Below are 26,651 nucleotides of genomic sequence, written 5' to 3'. Positions count from 1 at the left end.
CCTTCTTTGCTCCCCCTCCACCTAGCACCCCCCATTCCTTCCAGAAATCCCAACACCATTGTTCATGTCCATGGGTCATACGTGTAATTTCTCTGACTACTCCATTTCCTGTATTGTACTTTACATCCCCATGGCTATTCTGTAACTACCTATTTGTATTTTTTAATCCCCTCACCTCTCTACCCATTCCTCCACACTCCCCTCTAATCTGACAACTATCAAAATGATGCCTAAAAAAAAAAAAAAAATGATGCCTGTATCCATGATTCTGCTTCTGTTCTTGTTTACTCAGTTTGTTTTTTAGATTTAACTGTTGATAAATTTGTGTTTTTTGCCATTTTATTGTTCACAGTTGTGATCTTTTTCTTTAAAAAGTCCCTTTAACATTTCATATAATAATAGTTTGATGATGATGAACTTTTTTAGTTTTTTTCTTGTCTGGGAAGTCCTTTATCTGCCTTTTGATTGTAAATTATAGTTTTGCTGGGTAAAGCAATCTTGGCTATAGGTCCCTGTTTTTCATGACTGAATATTTCCTGCCAGTCCCTTCTAGCCTGCAAAGTTTCTTTTGAGAAATCAGCTGACAGTCTTAAGGGAACTTCCCTGTAGGTAAGTAACTTCTCTTGCTGCTTTTAAGATTCTCTCTTTATCTTTAAGCTTTGGCATTTTAATTATGATGTGCCTTGGAGTGAGCCTCTTTGCATTCACCTTGTTTGGGACTCTGCTTCTTGGACTTGCATGTCTATTTCATTCACCAAATTGGAGAAGTTTTCTTTCATTATTTTTTCAGACTACCCATTTCTTATTTTTCCTCTTTGTCTGGCACCACTGTGATGTGAATGTTGGACCTGTTTAACTTGTACCAGAGACTGCTTATACTATTCTTATTTTTTGGATTGTTTTTTCTTCTTCTGGTTCTGATTGGTTATTTTTTGCTTCCTTATGTTCCAAATCATTGATTTGATTCCTGGCTTCATCTACTCTACTGTTGTTTCCCTGTACATTGTTTTTTAGTTCAATTAGTGTATTCTTCATTTCTGACTTGCTCTTTTTATGCTGTTGAGGTCCTCATTAAGTTCCATGAGCATGCTTATAGGCAACATTTTGAACTCTGCATATAATAGCTTGCTTATCTCCATTTTATTTAGCTCTTTTCCTGGAGTTTTGATCTGTTATTTCATTTGGACCCTGTTTCTTTGTCTCTTCATTTTGGCAGTCTTCCTGAGTTCATTTCTATGTATTAGGTAGAGCTACTTTGACTCTGCCTTGGTAGTGTGGTTTAATTTAGTAGGCGTCCTATAGTGTCCAGTAGCACAGCCTCCCCTGTCACCCAAGCTGAATTCTGGAGGTGCGCCCTTCATGTGGGCCATATACACCCTCCTCTTGGTTGCTGTTGGCAGATCAGTGGGAGGGATTTAACCAGGTCAATCAGCTGCAAGGATTGGCTGTGAATACTTATCCCCAACCTTTGCCCTCTGCAGAGGATCAGCTGTTCAGAAGCAGGGTCCCAGGGCTCTGATGTGATCTGTAGCTGTCCACTGGGTACATTGACTCCAGGGTTCTCAGGTGGTATAGGCCAAGGTCAGCTCCTACCTGTGTTTTGCCTGGAGCCACCCTGCTTGAGCTATAAAGCAATCTGAGATGGCTGCTACTTGTGCTGGGCTTGGAGTTTTCCAGGTGAAACCAAGCCGTAAATCTAGGCTGGCTAATGCTAGTGCCAGCACCTGAAGCTCACTGAGGCCAGTTCTTTGGGTTTTAATAGGGCTTAGGAAGTTGTAAGCATTAGCCAAGACTAGCTATTCATATGGAAAAGCAGCTTGGGTGGGCATGTAAGTTGGGTGGGGCAGAGTATCTGGTGATGTCCATGGCGGGTAAAACAGTGTTTGTCAGGTTAGTGGAGTCTCAGATGAGGTACCAGCTTGGGGACTTTCTTAGGGGGAGGATTTAGAAAAGGGACAATGGCCTCTGCTTGCTTTGATGCCAGGCACTCCAGTTTCTCCCCCTGTACTACTGGTGCCTTTCAAGCTACTACTCTGGTGCTGGAGATCAGAGGGAGTGAGTCTGAGTAGGTGAGTCTGAGTGTGGGTTCTTTAAGAGGAACTACTTCAGGCTCCAGAAGTTTCTTTCACCAGTTCAATCCCAGCTGGTTTTTGCAGCCAGTTGTGCAGATGTATTTACTGGCATTAGAACCCATGTCTGGGGGGCTGTGTATGGGCCTGGAACTCCTCACTCCTGAGATATCCATCCCAATTTTTAATATACTACATGAGGTTAAGGCACCAGCCCATTTTGCATCTGCACCCCTCCTATCAGGTTGTCTGGATGGATGTGTTTTCTCTAATTTCATACTTGTCAGACTTCTATTCAGCTCGATTTCTGATGTTTCTAGGTTATGGATGTTCTATATTTTGTTGTAATTTTGATGTGCGAAGAGTAACACCATGTCTGCTTCCACTGCCATCTTGACTGAAGTTCAGTCCACTTATATTTAATGTATTTATTGATAGTATATAGTTATTGCCATTTTGTGAGTTATTTGCGGACTGTTTTTGTGGTTCTTTTCTGTTCCTTTCTTATTCTATTTTTCTCTTATGTTGCATTTGGTGGCTTTCTGTAGTGTTGTGTTTCAATTACTTTCTCTTTATTTCTTTTAATATCTCTTGTAGATTTGGATTTATAATTGCCAGGTGCTTCATATAGACCAAACTGTGTTTATAGGAGTCTATTTTTAAGTTGATGGTTGCTTAAGTTGGAACATGTGCTAAAATCACTTAACATTTTTACTTACCCCTTTCATTTTTGTTTTTGAAATTGTTTTTACTTTTCTATAGGTATTTATAAAATCCCTTAATTTACTGATGTAATTACACATAATCTTCTTAATTTTGCCTTTTAACATTTGCACTAGCTTTTTTCTTGGTTGCTACACTGCTTTTGTTATGTTTTTGCCTTTGTTGGTGAGAATTTTTTCTGATAATTTCTTACTCATATTTTTGATTATTTGTTTTTCTTCTTAAGGAAGTAACTTTAAAATTTCTTGTAATACTAGATTCCTGCAGCTTTTTCTTGTCTGGGAAGCTATTTATCTATCCTATGCTTCTTTATTTAATTTATTTAATTAATTTATTTATTTAAATTATTGTTCAAATACAGTTCTCTGCCTTTTACCCTCACCCCAGTGATCCCCGCAGCCCTCCCATGATTCCACCAATCCTTGGTTTTTAGTTGTTCCTAAAAACGCTTCACTCTTTCCCCCCCATTACTTCCTCCCATCTCCCCTCTGGTTACTGTCCATTTGTTCTTAATTTCAGTCTCTGGTTATATTTTGCATGCTTGTTGGTTTTGTTGATTAGGTGCCAGTTAAAGGTGGGATCATATAGTATTTTTCTTTCAGTGCCTGTCTTACTTCACTTAGCATAATGCTCTCCAGTTCCATCCATGCTGTGGCAAAGGGTAGGAGCTGCTTTCTTTCTGCTGCAAAGTATTCCACTGTGTAAACATACCATCGTTTTTTGATCCATTCATTTCCTGATGGGCACATAGGTTTCTTCCAGCACTTAGCTATTATGAATTGTGCTGCTGTGAACATTGGAGTGCATAAATTCTTTTGGATTGGTGTCATATGGTTCTTAGGATATAATCCTAGCAGTGGAATTGCTGGGTCAAAATGCACTTCTGTTTTTAGTTTTTGGATGAAATTCCTACTGTTTTCCACAGTGGCTGCACCAGTCTGCAATCCCACCAGCAGTACACTAGGGTTTCTTTTCTCCACATCATCTCAAACACTTGCTGTTTGTTGCTTTGTTTATGATGACTATTTTCACTGGTATGAAGTATTATCTCATTGTGATTTTCATTTGCATCATTCTGATGGCTAACAATGCTGAGCACCTTTTCATATGTCTCTGGACCCTTTGTATGTCCTCCTTGGAGAAATGCCTATTCATATCCTTTGCCCATTTTTTAATTGGGTTTTTTGTCTTTCTAGAGTGGAGTCATGTTACTTCCTTGTACATTTTGGAGATGAAACCCTTGTTTGAGTTTTCATTGGCAAATATGTTTTCTGTATGGTTCATTTTGTCTTCATTTTAATGCTGTTTTCTTTAGCTGTGCAGAAGCTTTTTATTTTGATGAGATCCCATTTGTTTATTCTTTCCTCTATGCCCCTTGCTGTAAGGGACGTATCAGTGAAAATACTGCTGCGTGGAATATCTGAGGTTTTCCTGCCTGTGTTCTCCTGAAGGACTTTCATGGTGGCATGACTTATATTTAAGTCTTTTATCCACCTTGAATTTATTTTTGTGTATGGTGTAAGTTAGTGATCGAGTTTCATGATTTTGCATGTGGCTGTCTAGTTCTCCCAACACCATTTGTTGAAGAGGCCATTTTTACTCCTCTTTATGCTTCTGCACCTTTTGTCAAGTATTAATTGACCATAGAGACTTGGATTTATTTCTGGGCTTCCTATTCTGTTTCACTGGTCTATGTGTCTGTTCTTATGCCAGTACTAGGCTGTTTTGAATACAGTGGCCTTATAATACAGTTTCATATCAGGTATTATGATCCCTCCTACTTTGTTCTTCTTTCTCAAAATTGCTTCAGCTATTCAGGGTGGTTTATGGTTCCATATAAATTTTTGAAATGTTTGTTCTGTGTCTGTGAAATATGCCATTGGTACTTTAATAGATATTGCATTGAATCTATAAATGGCTTTGGGTAGTGTGGACATTTTGATGATATTAATTCTTCCAATCCATGAACATGGCATATGCTTTCATTTTTTGTCTTCCTTAATTTTTCTCTTCAGTGTTCTGTAATTTTCTGGGCACAGGTCCTTTACCTCTTTGCTTATGTTTATTCCTAGGTATTTTATTTTTCTTGTTGTTATATCAAATGGGATTTTTTTCCTAATTATTCTTTCTGATAATTCATTATTGGTATACAAAAATGCCTTTGATTTCTAGATACTTACTTTATATCCCCCTTTTTTGCCAAATTCATTTATTAGGTTGAGCAGTTATTTGGCGGAGTCTATAGGATTTTCTATGTACACCATCATGTCATCTGCAAACAATGACAGTTTTGTTTCTTCCTTTCCAATTTGAATGTTTTTTATTTCCTCTTCTTGTCTGATTGCTGTGGCTACGACTTCCAATACTATGTTGAATAGAAGTGGTAAAAGTGGACAACCATGTCTTGTTCCTGGTCTTAGTAGGAAAGATTTTAGTTTTTGCCCATTGAGTATGATGTTGGCTGTAGATCTCTTGTATATAACTTTTATAATGTTGAGGAATGCTCCCTCTATTGCCACTTTGCTGAGTGTTTTCATCATAAATGTGTGCTGTACCTTATCAAATGCTTTTTCCACATCAATTGATATGATCATATGATTATTGTCTTTTGTTTATGTGATGTATTGCATTTACTGATTTGTGAATATTGAACCATCTTTGTATCCCTGGGATGAATCCCACTTGATCATGGTGTATGATCTTTTTAATGTACTGCTGGATGTAGTTTGCCAACATTTTGTTGAGGATTTTTGTGTCTGTGTTCATCAGCAATATTGGCCTGAAGTTTTCTTTCTTTATTGTGTCTTTAACTGGTTTTGGGATTAGGATGATGCTGGCTTCATAAAAAGATTTTGGAAGTCTTTCATCTTCTTGGATTTTTTTTGAATAGTCTGAGAAGGATAAGGGGTTAGGTCTTCCTTAAATAAATGCTTTATAGAATTCTCCTGTGAAACCATCCAGTCCGGGGCTTTTGTGAGTTGGGATGTTTTTGATTACTGCTTCAATTTTATCTGCTATTATTGGTCTGTTCAGGCTTTCTGCTTCTTTGTCATTCAGTTTTGGAAGATCATATTTTTTAGATATATTTTTGTTTCATGTAGGTTTTTAAATTTCTTGGCATACAGTTCTTCATAGTGGTTTCTTACAATCCTTTGTATTTCTGTGGTATCAGTTGTAATACCTCCTCTTTCATTTCTAATTTTTTTATTTGGGCTCTTTCTCTCTTTTTTTGATAAGTCTGTAAATACTAGTCTATTTTGTTTATCTTTTCAAAGAACCAGCTCCTAGATTCATTGATCCTTACAATTGTTCTTTTAGTCTCTATGTTATTTAATTCTCCTCTTACTTTGATTGTTTCCTGCCTTCTACTTGTTCTGTGCTGCTTTTTGTTGTTGTTCTTTGAGTTCTTGTAGGTTAGGGTTAGGTTATTTATTTGAAATGTTTCTATCTTTTTCAGGTAGGCCTGTAATCGCTGTGAACTTTCCTCTCAGGATTGCCTTCACTCTGTCCCATAAATTTTGGATTCTTGTGAGTTCATTTTCATTTGTTTCCAGAAACTTTCTGATTTATCCCTTAATCTTATTCTTGATTCATTCATTGTTTAATAGCATGCTATTCAATCTCCATGAATTTGAGTGTTTTTGAGTTTTGTCCTTGAGATTGGTTCCTAGTTTCAGCCCCTTGTGGTCAGAGAAGATGGTTGCTCTGATTTCATGTTTCTTGAATTTGTTGAGGGTTGTTTTGTATCCTGTCATGTGATCTGTCTTTGAAAATGTTCATGTACATTGGAAAAAATGTGTATTTTGCTTCTTTGGGATGAAAGACTCTATATTAGTGAAGTCCATTTGATCTAGGGCTTTGTTCAATGCCACAATGTCTTTGTTGATATTTTGTTTGGAAGATTTATTTGTTTTTGATACTGGGGTATTAAAATCCCCAACTATAGTAGTGTTGCTATCTATATCTTTTTTGAAGTCTTCCAAGATTTTCTTAATGTATTTGGGTGCCCCTATGTTGGGTGCATATACGTTTATAATATTTATGTCTGTTGATGGATTCTTCCATCGAGTTTCATGAAGTGTCCTTTTGGGTCTCTTTTTATGGCCCATGTTTTGAAGTTTATTTTGTCTGATATAAATATTGCTCCCCACCCCTGGTTTTTTTTCCTGTTGATTTGCTTGGAATATTTTTTTTTCAACCATTCACTTTCAGTTTGTGTGGGTCTTTTGTTCTGAGGTGGGTGTCTTATAGGCAGCACATGTGTGGGTCTTGTTCTCTTGTCCATTCAGCTCCTCAATGTCTTTTGTTGGAGCATTTAATCCATTAACATTTAAGGTTATTATTTGAGGTTATTATTGTAGGTATTTGTTCATTTCCCCCCTTTGTATCTGCGTTCCTCTCTCCCACTCATTTCCTTTTCTTCTTGTAGTAGTCTGTTTAGTAAATCTTATAGGGCTGGTTTGGTGGAGATGTATTGTTACAGCCTTCCTTTGCCTGAGAAAAGCCTTATCTCACCTTCCATTTTAATTGAGGTTTTCGCTGTGTAGAATAATCTTGGTTGTAGGCCTTTGTTTTTCATTACTTGGTATATCTCTTGCTATTCTCTCCCTAATTGGAGTGTTTTTGTTGAGAAATCAGCTGCTAGCCTTATCAGAGAAGAGTCCTTTTGTATTTTATTTCTTGTTTCTCCCTTGCTGCTTTTAAGATTCTCTCTTTGTGTTTAATACTTGGCATTTTAAATATGGTATATCTTGGAGTGAGCCTCTTTGGGTTCATCTTTTTTTTTTTAAGATTTTATATATTTATTTATCTTTAGAGGAGAAGGAGAGAGGGAGAGAAACATCAATGTATGGTTGCCTTTCGTGTGTCCCCTGGTGGGAGTTGGCCTGCAGGGAACTGGCCTGCAACCCAGGCATGTGCCCTGACTGGGAATCGAACCACTATCCTCTGGTTCGCAGGCCTGTGCTCAATCCACTGAGCTACGCCAGCCAGGGCTTCTTTGGGTTCATCTTGATTGGGACTCTCTTTGCTTCCTGAACTTTCAGGGTTGTTATCCCTTGTTCCTTTTCTTCTTCTGGTGTTCCTATAATTCGAATGTTGTTGCTTTTCATGTTATCTTGAAGTTGCTTTAAGCAGTCTTCGTAATGTTTTAGTCTTTTTTCATGCAGTTGCTCTGCCTGGGTGTTTCTATTCACCTTGTCTTCCAGCTCACTAATTGCATCCTCTGCTTTATCCAGCCTGCTTGTAATTCATTCTATGTGTTTTTTTATTTCTGAGATTTTATTGTTCATTTCTTCCCAGTTTTTGTTTATAGTTTGTATTTTCTTTTTCATAGTGTTATAATTCTCACTCAGTTCCTTATAGTTTTCTGTGGGTTCCGCAAGCATCCTTAAAGCCATTCTTTTGAATTCTATATCTTATACTTTGCTTGCCTCTATTTCAGTTAGCTCTTTTAGTGGGGACTCTTCCATTGCTTTTTATTGCAGGTTCTTTTTTTTCTCCCCATTGTGTTTGTTTCTGCACTTCCTGATGTTTGCGTTTGCTAGCCATCTTTGTAGGGTGAACTTTTGTTGTAGGAATTATCTGGGTTTCAGTGGTGTGGTGTCTTTGATCTCCTTGTCTGGACACTCTAGGTTTGACCTTTCTTCTGTTTGTGTGACCTCTCTTGTTGTATTTGGGGTTTTACCTTTTGTTGGTTCCTTTGTTGGTGGTTTCTCTCCTCCAGCAAGTATACTCCTGTTCCCAGCTCCCACCTATTCATGATAAGTGGCAGGGGGTAGGCAAAATGGATTAAGACAGCTGGAGAGTGTTCTATAAGATTTAAAGTATCAACAACTACAGAAGAGATAGCAGATCCTTTGAATAAGTGTAGTGTTAACTGTGATATTTCACCCAACAAGCCACTTTTTAGAAAAGGTGAAAGAGAGATAAGACTCCTGTTAGAGTGGAGGAGCATTGTAACCTGAATCCAAAAAAACATAGCACTTGTGCAAGGTTAGATGATGTGATATAGTGAGAGTAAAGGATGGAAAGTAGGCATAGTGTGCAAGAGAATAGAGTTAACCACAACAGTAATAAAGCTCAGGAATATAGTGAAATGGACTAAGGTCAGGGAGGGGTGTTGTGTATTATTATGGGACAACAATTATTTACAATAGTACTGGAACAACAATAATATGACAAGAAATATATGATTTGGATAACAAGAATAGAAAGTACATGATCAAGAGTAGTGTGTAATTGGAACATGAGTGACATGAAAGAAGTAAAATTAAAATACAATATGAAAAAGAGAATAAGGAAACCCAGTCAAACAATACAATTAAACAGAGAAATAAAATGAAGAAAACTAAACAGAAAAGGAGAGAAATAAAAAATGCTAATAAAATAAAAGAATTAAAAATAATAAAAAAGTAGTAACAATGCAAATGAACAATAAAATGCCGGTTTTATGGATAGCAAAGTCAAATTTGTGTCAGTTTCTCAGTTGTTGGGGTTAGTGTTGTTCTCCCTTTTTGGATATTTGTCTCGACCTTTCACAACTACAGGTCTTATTGTTTCCTTTGGGGGAAGTAAAAAAGAGAGAGAGAGAGAGGAAATAAAAAGAAATAAGCCTCCTGTTGACTTTAAACCCGTTGATGGAGTTCTGCTGGTCTTCCTGGATGCCTCAGGAAGAAGGGAGTTGGGCTTTGATTTTCTCCCTTCCTGTGGTTTTGCAAGGATGGGGGCCAGGTCTGGGCAGCAATATTCATAGCAGTTGCCCAGCCTTCAGCCCAGGTCCTCCGTGAGCTTCAAGGCCCCCAAGGTCCATCTGCTCCGGGCTTGCTCCCTTAATCCACCAGTTGAGCCGGGGTCTGTGTGGTGTGCTTCTTCCTTGCTCTTTGTGAGGCCACCGTGGCTGGAGTCCACTGCTGGGTAAGGAGCACAAGTCAGCAGCCATTGGGTAAGCAGGGTGAGTACAGCTCCCACTTGGCTCAAATCAGCTTCCGGGCAAGTGGTGCAGGTAGCAGCCAGAATCAGCCACAGGGTGAGCAGCACCAGTCAGCCTTCAGGCTAGTGGCTTGACTCAGCTGCTGGGCTAGCTACAGGAGTGAAGTGCAGGTGCTGGGAGTTAAATCTGCTGTTCTTCGAGCTGCCCCAAGCGAAGGGTGGGGCGCAGGTCAAATCACCCTTGGGAGGAGCCAGCCGCTGCTCCAGAGTTCCTTACAAAGCAGCTGTGAGCTTTTTCTTTTTCTCCCCAATAAAAGCCTCTTGTTTAAGCCCATCATTCTTAGCAAGTGCTCAGCTTTTCACACAGCCCGACTTTTTACCAGACTGAAGACTATCTGGGTCAGGGTCCTACGTGGCCCAATTCTTCTTCCTAAGGTCTCCAAGTGTTCCCTGGCTCCCCAGTTTCTCTGGTAGTGACCTAGCCAGCATCCACAGCCTCAGCAGGTATATACCACCTCTGTGTGTCTGTTCTCTCCAGCGACTTCCAGGATCCAGCTCCCTCCTGGTGCCAGCCTGCCCTTCCTGCTCTGGTAGAGGAGAGAGCTGGTGCTCTAACTCTCCTTCAAGTATCCTGCGGCAGGTGCTGGGTGGGGGGCTATAGCAGCCTAGGTCCCTGCACAGATCTCAGGGACCTTAGTGTCCCCAAGGCAATCTCCTCACTGTTTTTCAATGTCCTCCACAAATTTTGGCTGCAAACTTCATATAAGCTGGGATTCCGTTGGCTGTTCACTCTGTTTCTCAGAAGATTGGATAGGTGTTTCTAGGAGAATTGGGCTTGGCTCCTATCTACCTTGCCACCATCTTCTACCTCTATCCTATGATTCTGTGTTATTGCTGGAGAGAGTAAGCTTGGTTTTAGTTGCATGCTTTTAATCACTCTGAATATTTCTTGCCAGTTTCTTCTGGCCTGCAAAGTCATAGTTGGGAAATTAGCTGACAGTCTTAAGGAAGTTTCCTTGTAGGTAAATAACAGCTTTTCTCTTGCTACTTTTAAGATTCTGTCTTTGTCATGGCATTTTAATTGTTATTTGTCTTGGTGTGGGTATGTGTGGGTTCATTTTTTGTGGGATTCTTTGTGCTTAATAAACTTATATGTCTATTTCCTCCGCCAGGTTACAGAAGTTTTCAGTTATTATTTTTTCAAATAAGTTTTCAGTTACTTGCTCTTTCTCTTCTTCTTTTACCCCTATAATGTGAATGTTATTGTGCTTGATGTTGTCCCAGAGGTCCCTTATACCAGGGGTCCCAAACCCCTGGGCTGCAGACTGGTACCCATCTGTTGTCTGTTAGGAACCAGGCCGCACAGCAGGAGGTGAGCTGCGGCAAGCAAGGAAAGCTTCCCTCGATATTGTGTTGGAAAGCTGCCTTAGCCTGATTTTAAAAATTATTTTTCCTTTATTGTTTTGATTGGGTGTTTTCTGTTACCTTGTTTTTTAGATTACTGATTCAATTTGCTTCATCTAATCCGATGTTGATTCTACCTATGTATTTTTTAAATTTCAGTTATTGTGTTCATTTCTGTTTTTTATGGTCTCTTTGTCCCTTTTTATGTTTCTTATTTTGTGGTATAAAATTATCTACTCATTCCTTAAGTTCATTGAGCAGCCTTATAAGCAGTATTTTCAACTCTGCAAATAATAGATTTTGGGGGGGGGGTGGTTTTGAGTTTTGTTGTTTTTTTTTCATTTGGGACATGTTTCTTTGTGTTTTCATTTTGGCTGCTTCCCTGTGTTTGTTTCTATTTATTAGGTAGATATGCCACATGGAGATGTCTCAGAGCGGCCTTATGTAGGAATTATCCTCTGGGGCCCAGTGGTATAATGTTCCCATTCTGCAGTGTGGACCCAGGCCTGCTGCTTGTGTGGATTAGCCTCTGAAAGAAGTTTTGGCTGATACATGAATTGGGTATGGTGGGGTCTCAGGGAATCAATAGAGTGGAGTGAGACTAGTGTCAGCCCTTCCGGCAGGCTGTGTGGAGGGAGAACTCAATAAAGAAACAGTGGTACCTGACAGCACTTTAGTTTTAGAGAAACTCCAGTCCTTTACCTGAATCCAGATGATACAGTTTCTCCTTATATGTCCCTGATGTTTTTTGAGCTACTGTCCCTTCTCTGGAGCTTAGGGCAAGTATTTGTGAGTGAGTATGTGCTAGAGCCCTTTCAATAGGATCTTTGGATCTACAGCAGCCTGTTATCTTACTGGACTGAGTTCCTGCTGATTTTCACAGTCAGCTGTTGTGGGGACTCCTTTTCCCAGCACTGGTGGTCTGGGCTGGGGTTGCTGATGTGGCGCTGGGACACACTTCTCAGTGTGGGCTTCCATAGCTGAAATATCCCTCCTGATTCTTAACCTCCATAGGTGGGTATATCTTTGATTAAAGGAATTCTGTTCAGCTAGCCTTCAGGTGGTTCTCTAGGGTGGTTTTTTTATAATTAAGTGTAATTTTGATGTTTTAATATGATTTTTACCCTTCTTGGAGATTATTACCTGAAGGTAGCTTAGACTGCCTCCAACTACACCCTTAGCCTGGTTTTGATTGGAGAGAATTCTAAGGGTCAGTTTCATGTGGCTTCTTTTAATAGGAGTTCTTAGTTATAGGAGTTCTGTTCAGCTATTCTTCAGGTGTTTCACAATAGTGGCTGTTCTATAATTTAGTTGAATTTTGATGTCACATCTTTGTATTTTTTTCCTGGGGAAAGCATTCAACAACTTCGCTTTGACAATCTTGAGAAATAATAAATCTGGAACAAAGTAAGTTTAAGAAGGAATAAACACACCTATGTTTCTTTTTACCTCAGAGATGTTAACAGACAATATATGAATATAAAATGCAAACAATTTATTGAAAAATCCAGTGAAATCTTGTTCTCTGGAAATTTGGAGTATTAGAGGTGATTTAGAATAAGCTATACCTAAGTTTTAGATTAAATGACTTCCAGATGTTCAGTCTTCTTAAATCTGTTAAGAGTTTGTTATGTCAGCAGATGATGATGAAGTAAAATTAGGATAATTTACTTTCAGTAATTCAAATGTTTATCAGATTTTTTCAATAAAATCTTTAAAAAAATTTTATTTATCTTTTTTAAAAGATTTGATTTATTTATCTTTAGAGGGGAAGGGAAGGAGAGAAGGAGAGAAGTATCAATGTATGGTTGCCTCTTGTGGGTCCCCTGCAGGGAACTGGCCTGCAACCCAGGCATGTGCCCTGACTGGGACTCGAACCATGATCCTCTGGTTCACAGGCCTGTGCTCAATCCACTGAGCTACACCAGCCAGGGCTCAATAAAATCTTTATAAACCCCAATGTACCAGGTATTTTTATTTTCTTAATTGTCTCTATTTTCTGGGCTTTTGTGGACTATTCCTGTTGACCTCCTCACATCTCTAGCTACCTTAATACCTTCTCTCATGTAGTGAAAGAGATCTTTTTAAATGCAGATCTCATCATGCTAATTTCTCAGATTAAAAGCCTTTCGCATCTGGCAATGAGAGAGGAGAATCCTACCATATGACTCCCTGCAAAAAAGAAAGCTATAAGACCTGTGCACAATACAAGAAGCTACTGTCTGAAATCACTGGACAGGAGAGTAGACTGACTACTTAAGAAGAGGAGGGGAACTATGAGCCTTGGGAGGAAGCTTTTACATGGGGCTAGTGGAATAGGTAAAAATTGTAAGATGGGGTGGGAAGTGCCTTGGGAAAACTTGAGGGCTTTTTGACCAGGGAAACTAGAAAACTGAAGCTGGAGAAACCTTGGCCACTGAAGAGTTGGAAAAATCCTGCAAAAGAGAGAACCAGAGAAAGAGTGCTCATATTCTGCCTTCCCACATCTCTGCTTGAAACCTGAGACATTTTGGGTATAATAAACTCAAAGTCCATTGCCCTGGCTGGTGTAGCTCAGTGGATTGAGTGCGGGCCTGCAAACCACAGGATCTCGGTTCGATTCCCAGTTAGGGCACATCCCTGGGTTGCAGGCCACTTCCCAGCAGGGGACTCACGAGAGGCAGCCACATATTGATGTTTCTCTCCTTCTCTCCTTTCTTTCTTCTCTAAAGATAAATAAATAAAATCTTTTAAAAAACAACAACTCAAAGTCCATTAATAAAAGACAAAAGACCAGATAGGAGCTCCTACCCAGTAAATATAGCTCAAGTTCAATGAAAGTAATTGCCTGCTTAAAAACAAAACAATATTCTTATGTTACCAGTTCAGAGTGTGGTCTGTGATTTCCTGGTAATCCCTGAAATCATTTTAGGGAAATCTGAAAAGTAAAAACTATTGTCATGTTACTACTAAGATGTTACTTATTTTTCACTCTGTTGACATTTATATTGGTAATATAAAACTTGGCACCTTCCCAAGCATCAAAGCTGTAGCCTCAAACTGGTAGTAGTCATTTTTTTTCTTCAACACCCAAATTCTCAATTGAGAAACAAAAGAACATATTGATGAATCAATAAAAGTATTAATTGTATTAAATCTCCTTTCTCAAGTGCTTTTTGTTGAAAACGACTCCCAATAAATGTTGCCAATGATAAATTTTCAGTTTTAAAGTCAAAATTAAAATTTTATTAAGCTTGTGTTCACTGTAAACCTTACAGCTTCCCAGACTTCAAAATCTTTTCTGGTGAAATTAATAATATTAATAAGTGTGATTTTTGATATTTATAAAAAGATTTATCAACATTTGTAGGATTTCCATAATTCAGTGAATCAGTACTTCCAGATGATCAATGCATTGTTATAAAATCATGCACGGGTAATAAATTTATTTAGCCCTGGCTCAGTTCTCAGTTGGTAAGGGCACACTTAAGAAGCAACCAGTAAATGCATAAATAAGTGGAACAACAAATCGGTGTTTCTGTTTCTCTTTTTCTCTCCCTCCTCCCACCCTCCCTCCCTTTCTTTCTCGCTCTTCATTACTTTTTCTTTCTAACATTAACAACAACAAATATTTTTAAATTTATTTAAAATTCAAGATGGGTCTCAGAATATGAAAAATTTATTTCTGTTCCTTGATATTATGTCCAATTCTGCATTGCTAACCTTTAGGAAATTACCATTTGTCAGGTTTTGAGGTAGTGTCTGAAGTGTCTATTAAAGTACTCCTTTTTCCAACTGTGTATCGTGAGGTCAGATTTCCTTATACTTCAACCAAACAACATATTACAACAAAGTAAATATAGAAGCAGATTAGAATTCAGGTCCCTTCTATTAAGTCAGATATTAAAGAGATTTATTTGCAAGATTGTAAAACAGTGCCACTGTTCTCACAAATTTTTTTGTTTTGAAAAATGTTGTTATTTTCATAAAATCTTATTTATGTTAATATAAACTTTTTGGTTTAAAATAAATTACGTTCTTAAAAGAATGTAATTTTAATTAAATTAAGATTTAATTACTGCATTAATTAAATTAAGATTTAATTACTAATACAATATAGATACAGTTCACATGACTAAAAACTTTTGTATCCTCAATAATATTTAAAATGTAAAAGGTTTATGAGTCCAAAATGTTTTAGAATATCTGCCTTATATTCTCTTCGCAATTCAGACTTGTATGTTTACTATCACAAACCTTGTTTCTAGTTATTGTTCATTTAATTGGCCCCATTTGAAATGCTTTCCCTGCCTTTTTGTTTACCAGATTTTCAGGTCTACTCCCACTTTGTCCTTTGTGACCACTTTAATGTATAATCATTCTTCCTTCCCTCCTTACAGTCTTAAGTGTTTATTTATTCTACTTACTAGTCATTTATAAACTTTATATCTTATCTGTGTGCCCCATGTTAAATGAATTGATTTTTGCAAAGCACTTAGAGCAGTATCTGGCATTACATTATAAGATGTGGCAATTAATAAACAAAGTAGGAGTGAAGGACAGACAGACGTCAACTGATGAAGACATCTAGGTAGTGTCATTAATTAAAATACACCAGATTGAAGGAGATTTGTTTGGGAAGATGAATTCTGTTTGATTATGTTGAATTTGAAATATAGGTCATTCAAGTAGAGGAATGAAGTGTAGTTGCATATGTGTGTTTGGAGCTTAGCAAAGAAATATAGGCTAGGATTATGAACCTGAGAACTGCCAGTGCATATATAATAACCAAAATCATTGACAGTTTATCTCGTGCTAAGCAATGTGATGTGTACTTCTTACAATATGATTTAATTTCCATAATCCTTTTGGCAGTATTATTTTAGATGAGGAAATTTATGCTTAGAGAAGCTTAGTATCTTGCCTTAGACCACGCAAGCTGAATATCAGTGCTGCAGTTTGAACTCAGATCTCTCTAGCTCCAAAGCTATTATTAATCCTTATGTTTTATCAGGTAACCAAAGTTTAGAGAACTGATAAGATCACCTAAGGGTAGTATGCACAGAGAAGACAGCTAAAGATAGAATCCTGAGGAGCTCCAACATTTAAGGGATGGATAGAGAAGAGAAGCCTCCAAAAGAGATTGAACTAGAACAGTCAGAGAGAGAGGAGGAAAATCAGAAGTGGTGTCATAGAAAGAGAGATCATTACAAGGTCTGAGTGAGTGCTTGCTGTTTCAGTTACTGAAGGAGCAGACTTTAAGAACTAAAAAGTGTTCATTAGTTTAAGCAACGAGGAAGCCACTGGTGATGGTAGTGGGGACTGTTAGAAATTGTAGGGGCAGGAGTCATTGCAGTGGGATTTAGATGAGAGATAAATAAGAAATGGAGATAGTGATTATAGACAGCTGTAGCAAGTGTTTTGCCTATGAAGGGAAGTAAAGATATAGCTGGAGGTGTGTGAGATAGAGGAAATATTCTTTTTTAAGATGGGAAAGACAGGATTAAATGTTGATCGAAAAGAGCCATTAGGAGTGTTCTTTCTGGATGACAGGTTAGTGACTAATTAATCATTTTATTTTGCTCCTGATTTTGTGGGTCAGGAATTTGGGAACAGCTTGACCGGGAAGTTCATTCCTGACCATGTAATGTTGGGAGGTGTTTGGGGCAGGATACACTTACAAGGTGCTTCTTAACTTATAAATCTGGCACCTTCTTGCTTCTCTTGGTATGTGCTCACCTCTCCTTCCATTCTATTTTCCCTCCTTGTGAGAAGCTAGACATCTCATAGCATTTTGGTTTTAGGGTAATCATGTTTTTTATATAACAGCTGGCTTCTGAAAGCCTTCTTTGGAACAAAAGGACCGTAGCTGAAGCTATATTTTGTTGGTCAAAGCAGTCACAGCACCTATCCAGAATCAAGGGATCCCCTTAAATATATGTCATCTCTTGTTTGAGAGGCAAAGTGGGATGGGAAATATTACATGGAAAAATGGAAAGAGTTACAAGCAAGGTTGTATATGGGTACCATGGCAGGAAATAGAGGGAGTGTCCATTTAGCAGCTTTACAAAAATGAAATTGAGCTGAGGTAATTTGCTGAGGGTGGGTATATGGATGGAGTGAGGAGTGCAAAATGGTTTAGTCAGAAGTTTAAGGAGAGTGGACACAATTTGAAATTGTTGCTAAGTAATGAACAATAGAGAGAGCTGACTGGTGGAAGGAAGAGGATTGCCCAGCAGCACAGAAGGCAATTTTGAGGGTAGAAATTCTAACTTTGTAGTGCTACCCCAGCGCTGTATGGTGGTGTTATTTTTTTCAGCATCATCTAGCAGTTTCATGTAGGATTATAAAAGGTGGAATATTAGATTGAACCAGAATATTGGGATTTGGCTAAGAAGATGCCGTAGAATGATTAATGCAGCCAGTAAGTCGAGGCTGATCAGAGAGTACCTAAAGTGTTTCAGTTAAGGCTGTAGTTTCAGTTGCATATAGGAAATAGGAGATTGATGAGCAAAGTGGAGGTTTTAAGAAACAGAAGCTTTTTATGAAGTTGAATAGGTTTAGTGGTAGTGACAATGAGTGTGAAAGGATGAGGTTGTAGTCAAAGAGTGAGATGTTCCACTTAATGTTCCAGAGACTGAACATTTCTGGGTAATTTACTGTTTTCTAAGAAATAATCTTGGGGGGTACATGACTGAATTGGAATGAAGATGAAGACCACTGACAAAGAGGAGGTGAAGGAACCAGAGGCTAAATGAATGATTAAGTCACCCAAGACAGGTGATAAAGAGGAGGAATTGTGGACTAGGAACCAAAGTTTTCAGTGTGTGAGGGAAGTGACCAGGAAATTAAAGAGAGTCCTCCCTAGGAGTAGGAAAAAAGAGAGAGAAAGTAAGAGGAGCACAGGTTACAATGATCCTGAAAAGCAACATTTTTGTCTTACTGTAAAGAAAGATCTGTCTCATAATACCTAGTCCAGTTTCTTACATATAGAATTTAGGTGCATAAACCATTAGAATTTTAATGTCTTCTTGATGAATTTACTTCTTAATCATTTACAAAATGGCCCTCTTTATCTCTGATTATATTCCTCATTCTGAAAACTACTTTGTCTGATAGTAGTAAAACTGCTCGATCTTTCTTTTCATCAATATTAGCATAGTATATCTTTCCCATTCTTTTATTTTAACCTATTTTGTTTTTATACTTAAAGTAGGTTTTTGTAGACAGCACATAGTTGGGTCATGCTTTGTCTATCCAGTCTGACAGTCTCTGCTTTTTATTAATAATTAAGGGATGCTTACAACATGTAAATTTAATGTTGTCATTGGTATGGTTGGGTTTAAATTTTATATCTTACTACTTGTCTTCTATTGGTTTCGTCTCTTTTTTCCCCACTTTTCTTTTTTTCTGCCTTCTTTTGGATTGAATATGTTTTGTTCCATTTTATATTCTTTGTGGGCTTACTATCTTTACTTCTTTGTTTTGCTTTATTTTGTGATTGGTTGCTTTATGATTTATAATATACATCTTTATCTTCTTATAGTTTACCTTTAAATAGTATTATCCCCTTCACATATATTATAAGAACCTTAGAACAGTATACTTCTGTTTCCTTATTCCCAATCTTTGTGCTGTCACAACCTTTGTGTCAGATGTTTTTACTTAAGCCTAAGTTATGTCTCATAATACATTAGTTTTACTTTAAAATATCAATTATCTTTGAGAGTAAGAGAAGTATTTTTAGTTACCCCCGTATTTACCATTCCAGTGTTCCTCATCCCTTATGTAGATCCAGATTTCCATTTCATATGTAGTTTCCTCTGTCTGAAGAACTCTCTCGCTTTTTTAAAAAACATTTCTCGTGTGCAGGTTTATTGTGATAATTTTTTTCAGTTTTTAATTTCTAAAATATGTCTTGACATCACTTTTGTTTTTGAAAGATATTCTGCCGAACGTAGAATTTTAGGTTGACAATTTTTTTCTTTTAGTACTTAAAAAATGTTGCTCCACTGTTTTCATTCATTCATTCTTTTTTTTTTTGTATCCCAGAAATTTATTTAATGTTTACTTGATACATTTATATAGAAAGTTTGGGATTATTTGCCCTGGGTACCGTGGTAAATTAATGGAGGATCTAAACTATAAAGAGATATCAACCTGGAGACATCAGAAATGGAAAGCCCAATTTACAACTGTTTTTAGCTTAAAGATTTGTTTCTAGAGAAGCTAGGCTACTCCCTTAAAAAATGCTCAATGTGTTGGAGTCCCTGTGTGCTAAAAGCTGACATTTTAGGAGAACGTTTCACGGTTTTGTCTGTTATGATATTTAAATACTTGGAAGTAAAAATATTCAAGTTTGAAGTTTTCAGTACTGGAAGACTTGTAAGTCTAGGATGTATAGCCAGGAAGGGTTGTTTTGTGCTCCTTAAACTATGCTGTTTTCCACAAGTTAATCTTCAACTTTGACTTCCACTTCTGCATTATCATCTCCATCCACGTCTACATTTCTTCTCTCAAGCCTCTTCAGCTGCCTTGCAAGTTCGATTTCATCTGGATCTGTAACCACTTTGTGCTCCATTTGAACAGTGAAGACACCTCTTTTCTTCATTCTTCAGTCTTGTAATGGAAGCCATAGCTTGATTGAGGACAGAGAGGCCTTCTGTCCTCTCCAGGGTTGTTGTAGTTATCACGTACCGAAGAAGAGCTATTAGATTAATCTGGATGGTCATGGTTTCTATAGAACAATTCAAACCTGCTCTGAGTGCTTCTTTCATGGCATTGGTGCCATTCATAACCATAATGAGCCACTTCAATATCTCCTTGAACTTTAACAACCCATGGGGTCAAGCGCCGCTCAGTATTATTAATGAGTACATCCTGTTCATCTTCAGTCAAATCTAAACTATCCAAAATAGATGGGTCTGAGACTGCATGCTTAGATGCATCATAAGCACCATATCTGGTTCTCTTGTACTTGTCATCAGAGACCAAGCAGTCCTCTGGAACAGGCTTTCCAGTTGCTTATTCTTGATGTACTCTAATACCTCAGCAACATGACAAAGAATGCTGCAAACAGTTTGGATTTGGTGAATTTACCTTCGCATTTGACTACTTCTTCTGGAGAAACTCCTCTTTTCGACAAATCAGTGTGTACTTTTTCTTTGTTCACTCTACTGACAACCACACGTTCATTGCTCCCAATTCGGAGGAGTTTTTTTATAGAATGAATACACCTTCTGGACAGACCACTAAGAAGAATGCTTTCGATACTGTATTCCAGCAGGCTGACATAAACCCCCATTTACATTCACAATCCCTACATCTTCTACCTCAGGAAATTTGTGTTGATAAAATCTGCAACTTAAATCTGGTATTCTGTGGTATATTTGCAAATTCTGCAGTGGGGTCCTGGGCTTTGCTCTTTAATCGAAGAGATCAGACTTGATCCACCTACAGCAGCCACCAAGTCTTGCTCCACTGTTTTCAGTTTGTATTATTTCTGATGTAGTCTGCCTTTTATTAATTTCTCTGTAGGTAATAGGACTTTTCTTTCTGACTGCTTTTAAGATTTTTCTCTTTATAACTGGTTTAAGGCAATTTATGATGTGCCTGGGTTTAGTTTTCTTTATATATCTTTTGCTTAGCGTTTTGCATGTGTATGTAGGATTATAAATTCCATAAAATTTGGAAATCTTGGCTATTATTTTCTTAAAATATTTTTGTTGATTCCCCACACCTTCCTTCAAAGATTCCAATCACACATGAATTAGGTCACTTGAAGTTGTCCCATAGCTCACAGATATTATTTTTTTTCCTATAAATATCAGTTTTTTTTTCAGTTTCATGTTGGATAGCTTCTATATTTAAATCTTCAAGTACGTAAATTTTTCTCTTCTAAAATGTCTAATCTTATTATCCCATCTACTATGTTTTTAATTTTAGAGGCTACATTTTTATCTCTAGAAGTTTGATATGAGTCTTTTTTATTTCTTCCATATATTTCTTTAACATGTTTGTTCTTTCCTTTACCTTCTTGAACATATAGAATATAGTTAATAATAACTTTTAAAATCCTTTTCTACTAATTCTAACATCTATGTCTTTTAAAAAAAAAATCCTCACCTGAGGATTTGTTTATTGATTTTACAGAAAGGAAGGGTGAGAGAGAAAGAGGGAGAGAGAGAGAGAGAAACATAGACTGGCTGCCTCCCATACATGACCTGGCTGAGGACCAAACCCACAACCTAGGTATGTGCCCTGACTGGGAATCAAACCTCCAACCTTTTGGTGTATGGGATGATGCTCCAACTAGCTGAGCCCCCTGATCAGGGCCTAATAGCCATGTCCTTTTAGGTTTGTTTCTAATGACTGATATTTCTCCTTTTTAAGGTTTATATTTTTTATACCTTTTTGCCTGCTTAGTAATTTTTATTGGATGCCAGCAGTTGTGAATTTTACTTGTATGGTTCCTAGGTATCTTCATATATTCCTTTCACTATTCTTGAGCTGTGTTTTGACATACAATTTAGTTACTTGAAGACTATGTGATTCTTTTAAGGCTTTTGTTGGTGGTGTTTTTTTTAGACAAAGCCAGAATAGTCTTTAATCTGTTACTGATTTTTCTCACTATTGAGGCAGTGCTCTTTTGACTACTCTTCCTGATGTCCACCCCATATATTGTAAGGTTTTTGCACTCTGGCTAGTGGAAATCAGAACTCTTCCTGAATCTGTGTTAGCTCTTGGAATGGTTTGGCTTCTTCCCCTGAGTTCTTTCCCTGGCTTTGGGTAGTTTCTTCACATGAATGTACTGATCTATATTCCACCGAAGACTTGATAGTAACCCCCCACAGATCTCTGTAGCTCTCTCTTTTCATCTCTTTCCCTTCTGTTTAACTCTTACCTCTGGTATTCTGTCAATCTACTTTTAACTGTCTTGGGTTCCTTGAATTTTCAATTCAACCAGGGAGACTATTAAGGTCTATTTCGGTTTGTCCTGCCTTCACTGTAGCCTGGGAACTCTCTCCAGACACAAAGCAGAGGCAATGGGGGGGTTTCCCATTTGTTTTCTTTCTCTCAGGATCACTGTCTGTTGTTCATTGTCTGAAAACTATTATTTCACTTATGTTGCTTGATTTTGTAGTTGTTTAAGACAAATTAGCCTCTGCTCCTTCATCATGGCTGGAAGAGTTACATATAGCATTTAGTGATTCAGATAGTGTTTATAAATATATGTGTACTTAAATAATATTTAGGGTATTCTTTCTGTTTTCCTATATTAAATGAATCCTATCTTCTGAATAATGCTGTTTCAGATGGCTGTTACTATGTGGAAAGCATAGAAGTGCTGGTTATTAACTAGTACTTCTAGTTAATGATAATAAGTCATAAGAGAGTTGAGTCTCTTTTAACTGTTGTTAAATATAGCTGACTCATTAAAATAGATTCTGTCATACTATTTTCTTCAGTCAGCAAACATTAGCAAGTTTCTTCATTCAGTTACACAAATATTTGACCAAAGCATTTTTATATAGGAAAAGATTAAATATATATATATATATATATTTTATTATTTTTCCAAATTTTAAGGAAAGGCCTGTTTTATATAATCACTGCAGTTGTACTGGGATATTTTTTTTTTTGACAAACTTATAAAAAATCTTAAGCTTCTTTGGTGTTCTTTTGAAATAAATGTCAAACTTGACAGGAAGTGAACACAAAAGGAAGAAAAGCCTGTGGCTTTGAAAAAGCTCTGAAGGATATCCGTTTTATACTTGTGTGTTGGATAATTAACCTCTAGTGCACTTTGCACAAAGGTTTTGGTACTTACCATTAGAAATTGTTTGAAAAGAATGCCACATTTTATTAAGAGCTATGTCTCAGGAGGGTGAGTGAATTGTAAGGTAATAGTGAAGCCATGCTGAACACTTTTTAAAAAAATACAGGTTAGTGCAATGAAGTAATATGCTACATATTATATTTCTACTACCATGCTTCTATAATGAAAAATATTTTATGTTGGATTTTTAAAAGCTCCTCAAGAGCTACATAAAACAGCCATATATTTATTTTTTACCAGTAAAAGGAAACATTTTAATTTTTAAAATTCTGATTCTTTCTGAAAATATAGCTAAGGCTTTAACCTCTTTCACTCTGACCAATGTATTCCTAATTTCAGTGTTAAGAATTATTTGCTATTACTGAATGTGAATCCATATTTCTTTGGATTGCTCCTTGGACATACATACCGGACATACATCAGATATTTTGAAGGAATTGTACTTGCCCCATGTGAGGTACATAATGATGTGGGAAATAGCCTTTAGCCTCAAAGAAGCTTGGAATCTAGTAGAAAAGCAAATCACTGTGTTACATTATAAAATAAGCTGTGAAGGTCGGTGGAGGGAATGATCATATGTGGATGGGAAAAGGCTTGCATAAGTGTGGAAATGTAGAAAGATACAGAATTACTAAAGCCTAGAATGAGGTATATGGGGGGAAATATGGCCCAGCATTTGGCAGTGGTACATGGACACTAATTTAAGACTAATTTAGTTTTAAAAGATATACAGTTTTTAACCTTGTTAAAATGGAAAACTAGCTTTATTGGTAAATGAGATATTTTACAAAAGTTAATTTAGAAGATAATTCTATGCACTAATTTTTTTAAGTTGGGGTTTTTTAGGGAAATGTTCTTGAAATAGAATGCATACTTCATCTTCTTCTACAGAGGATATTTAATTTTACTTTTTGTAAAGTTAGGGATAGCGTTGTAAACATTACTATATTATTACTTGTGGGCTGGACTCCCATTTGCCTCTGGAGTATATTGTCCTCTATTCCTACTGCTTTAGTTTTTTCGGCCTTTCCTTTCTCTTTCCCTGTGAGTTATTATTTTTCAGCATTCAGATTTTACCAGTCTACAACACCTGATATAAATTGCCCTCCCTAATCAGTAGTGTGCTATTGTTATATATGCTGTTTGTCCTTCTGAGTTTTTGGAGCAACTAGATTGACAAAGTTCTTCTCCAGGCTGAGTTATTTTTTTTTAAGCAGTGCTTTTCAAACTTTAATGTTTGTAGGAGTCACCTGGAGATCTTGTTAAAATATATCAAGTAGGTTTAGGGTGGGACTCGAGACTCAGCATTTCTAACAAGCTCTCAGATGATTCTGATGGTGCTAGCCTGAGGGCCACTCTTCAGAATAGCCAATTTATGGGTGACTGTAAAGCCCTGATATTATAGGGCTTTCATATGGAATACTCTGTTGGTTCTTTACAATAACTCTCAGAATAGAAGGTATAGGAATGATTCCAGTTTTGCATGTTAGGAAAAAGAAACATAGAATATCTGTAAAGTGTTCCTTTCATTTTACCACATTATTTCTATTAAATCATTCACACTGTTTGTCTTATTACCACTATAACATCTAGTAAAGCATGTGGGACAGTATAAAAGGCAGTGATATATGTAAGTAGTAAGTTGACTGTAGTCTAAGAGAGTAATAATATATGTATTGTTTTATCTTGAGTAGCAAGGTAAGTGTTTTGCCTAAGAGCTAATTAGAGATAGGAAGGACAAAAAGGACCATTTGTTAACCAGCTCCTTTTTGCTGTGCACTAGCACTATGGGTACAATGTATTCCTTAAGAAGAAAAGATTAAAAGAAGACTGTAAACCAGAGCAAATTGTATTTTAAAAAGAAGTACTTTTATGCACATATTATTTCAATCATGCAACTCTCAGAAATGAGAATTTAACATAAGTGATTTTAGAATACATATAATTTGGGGTTGGTAAAATTAGGTATTTGGATCATTTTTCAAGGAGATTGAAGAGACGGATGAGAATGAGATGAAATGGAAAGCTAGGTATGTTTCCATAGACTGACATGTTAGAACTGACTTTTCTCTCAGTTTTTAATGAAACATTCCATGTATCCCTAAAGCCTTTTATAAGAATAAAAAATATAAAGCCCAAGAAGTGAAAATAAAGGGAGGAAATATCTTAGGAAAATTACTTCATAGTGACCTTGTGGTCTACTAGTGAAGTAATTTAGAATTTAAAATATATACAATTAAAATAAGGATAGTAACTTAGTTCACAGAAACAATTATCCACTGAAATGTGAATTAGATGATTACTTTTAAAAGATCTAAGACTATAAGCTCAATTTTAAAAGTATCTTCAAAATTGTTAAGGATCGATGAAGCATTAGTGGGTTTTTTTGTGGTTCCCTGAATGTTAAAAAATACAGAAAACCCAAAGAAACTGAGATAGCTGTTATAATTAATACAAGTCTTATTAAATAGTTAAGTGAGGTTGAATTCTTGATCCAGGTCTGTTTATGCTTTTAAACAAAATATTTTCCATGCCTAAACCTTTACTCCAATGCCTTTTGTCTTGAAGTCCATGTTTGATCCCTCAGTCTGTTCTTCACTCTAAGCACTTACCTTCTTCTTGAACACTCTGATACATGAGTAATTGCTAGAGTCACTGTAGAAAAGTATTCATGACTTGTTCATTCATGTCTCCCTTCCTCCTCCTGCATTGCCCATACTGTACATTTTCCTTGTTCTTGAATTGGCACAGGACCTAAAGAAATCAGGGGTGGAAAAAAATGCCCAACTCAGAAATCTCTTAGGTAGCTCACCAGTGATAGCTTTTACAAGTACTGCTTCACTGGTGTACTTCTTTAGAATCTTTCCTAGTCATAATATAAACCTGCATCAAAATGGCTCTTGCTTATGTGTATGATATTTTAGTGTAGAAATCATAACAGGCAGTATTTTTACATTGTGCTGTTATAGGCACTGTTAAAAGTGTTGAAATGTGTTAATTCATCTAGTTCACACAACCCTGTGAAATATGTGCTCTTGTTGCCACCATTTCACAGATGAAGAAATTCAGGCACCAAGAAATTGAGAAAGTTTGCCTTGTTCTCAAAGCTAAGATAATGACAGAGCCAGATTTTAACTCAGGCTCTCTTGTTCTAGAGACTTTTCTTAACCTCTGTGTCATTCTCAGGGTGTTTATTAGTTTATTGTTGGGTATATGCACCATCGTGATTATTTTTCTTTATTCATGTTTTCTCTGTGTTTGTGTTCCTTTATTTGTGTCACTGTGCTGTAGCAGGAGCCTGAGTATTGGAGTCACTGGGCCTCATTTGTTCTTCATGGAACATTGCTATCTCTGTTTCACAAATAAGAAGAGCTGAAGTTCAGAGGTGTCATATAACTTGTTATAGTGTGATTCTGAGCAAGTTATGTCTCTGTATCTCAGGCGCTTTTGTCTGTAAAATAGGGATGATAATGCTTTATAGAATTGTTGTGATGAATAAATGAACATTTATGAGAATGTACATTTTAGAAATATCACAATTGTTAGTTTCCTTCATTTCATCCCTTTCCCGCTACTGTGCAGAGTTTTCTTAAGAAAAGAGAACTGAGAATACAGTTAAATGGTATTAGATCTATTTCTTCTTTTCCTGAGATGCCCCTCCCCCCATTCTTAAAACAATTCAAGTGAAAAATGGGCAAAGGACCTGG

At 37.0% G+C, this 26,651-nt stretch overlaps 1 protein-coding gene and 1 pseudogene across 3 annotated transcripts in view; one reads left to right on the top strand and one right to left on the bottom strand.

Annotated features, from left to right (window-relative positions):
• The window catches only part of RB1 (RB transcriptional corepressor 1), a 282,066-nt gene that overhangs the window by 146,290 nt on the left and 109,125 nt on the right, over nucleotides 1-26,651 (top strand). The gene's annotated exons all lie outside the window — the stretch shown is intronic.
• On the bottom strand, nucleotides 19,132-25,581 carry LOC118984062 (eukaryotic translation initiation factor 2 subunit 1-like; annotated as a pseudogene).

This window comes from Sturnira hondurensis, unplaced genomic scaffold (assembly GCF_014824575.4).
Source record: "Sturnira hondurensis isolate 20B ecotype Veracruz unplaced genomic scaffold, ASM1482457v3 Scaffold0000549, whole genome shotgun sequence".
Classification (NCBI taxonomy): Eukaryota; Metazoa; Chordata; class Mammalia; order Chiroptera; family Phyllostomidae; genus Sturnira; species Sturnira hondurensis.
Note: the sequence above shows the minus strand (reverse complement) of the source record. Positions and strands in the feature narration are given on the sequence as shown.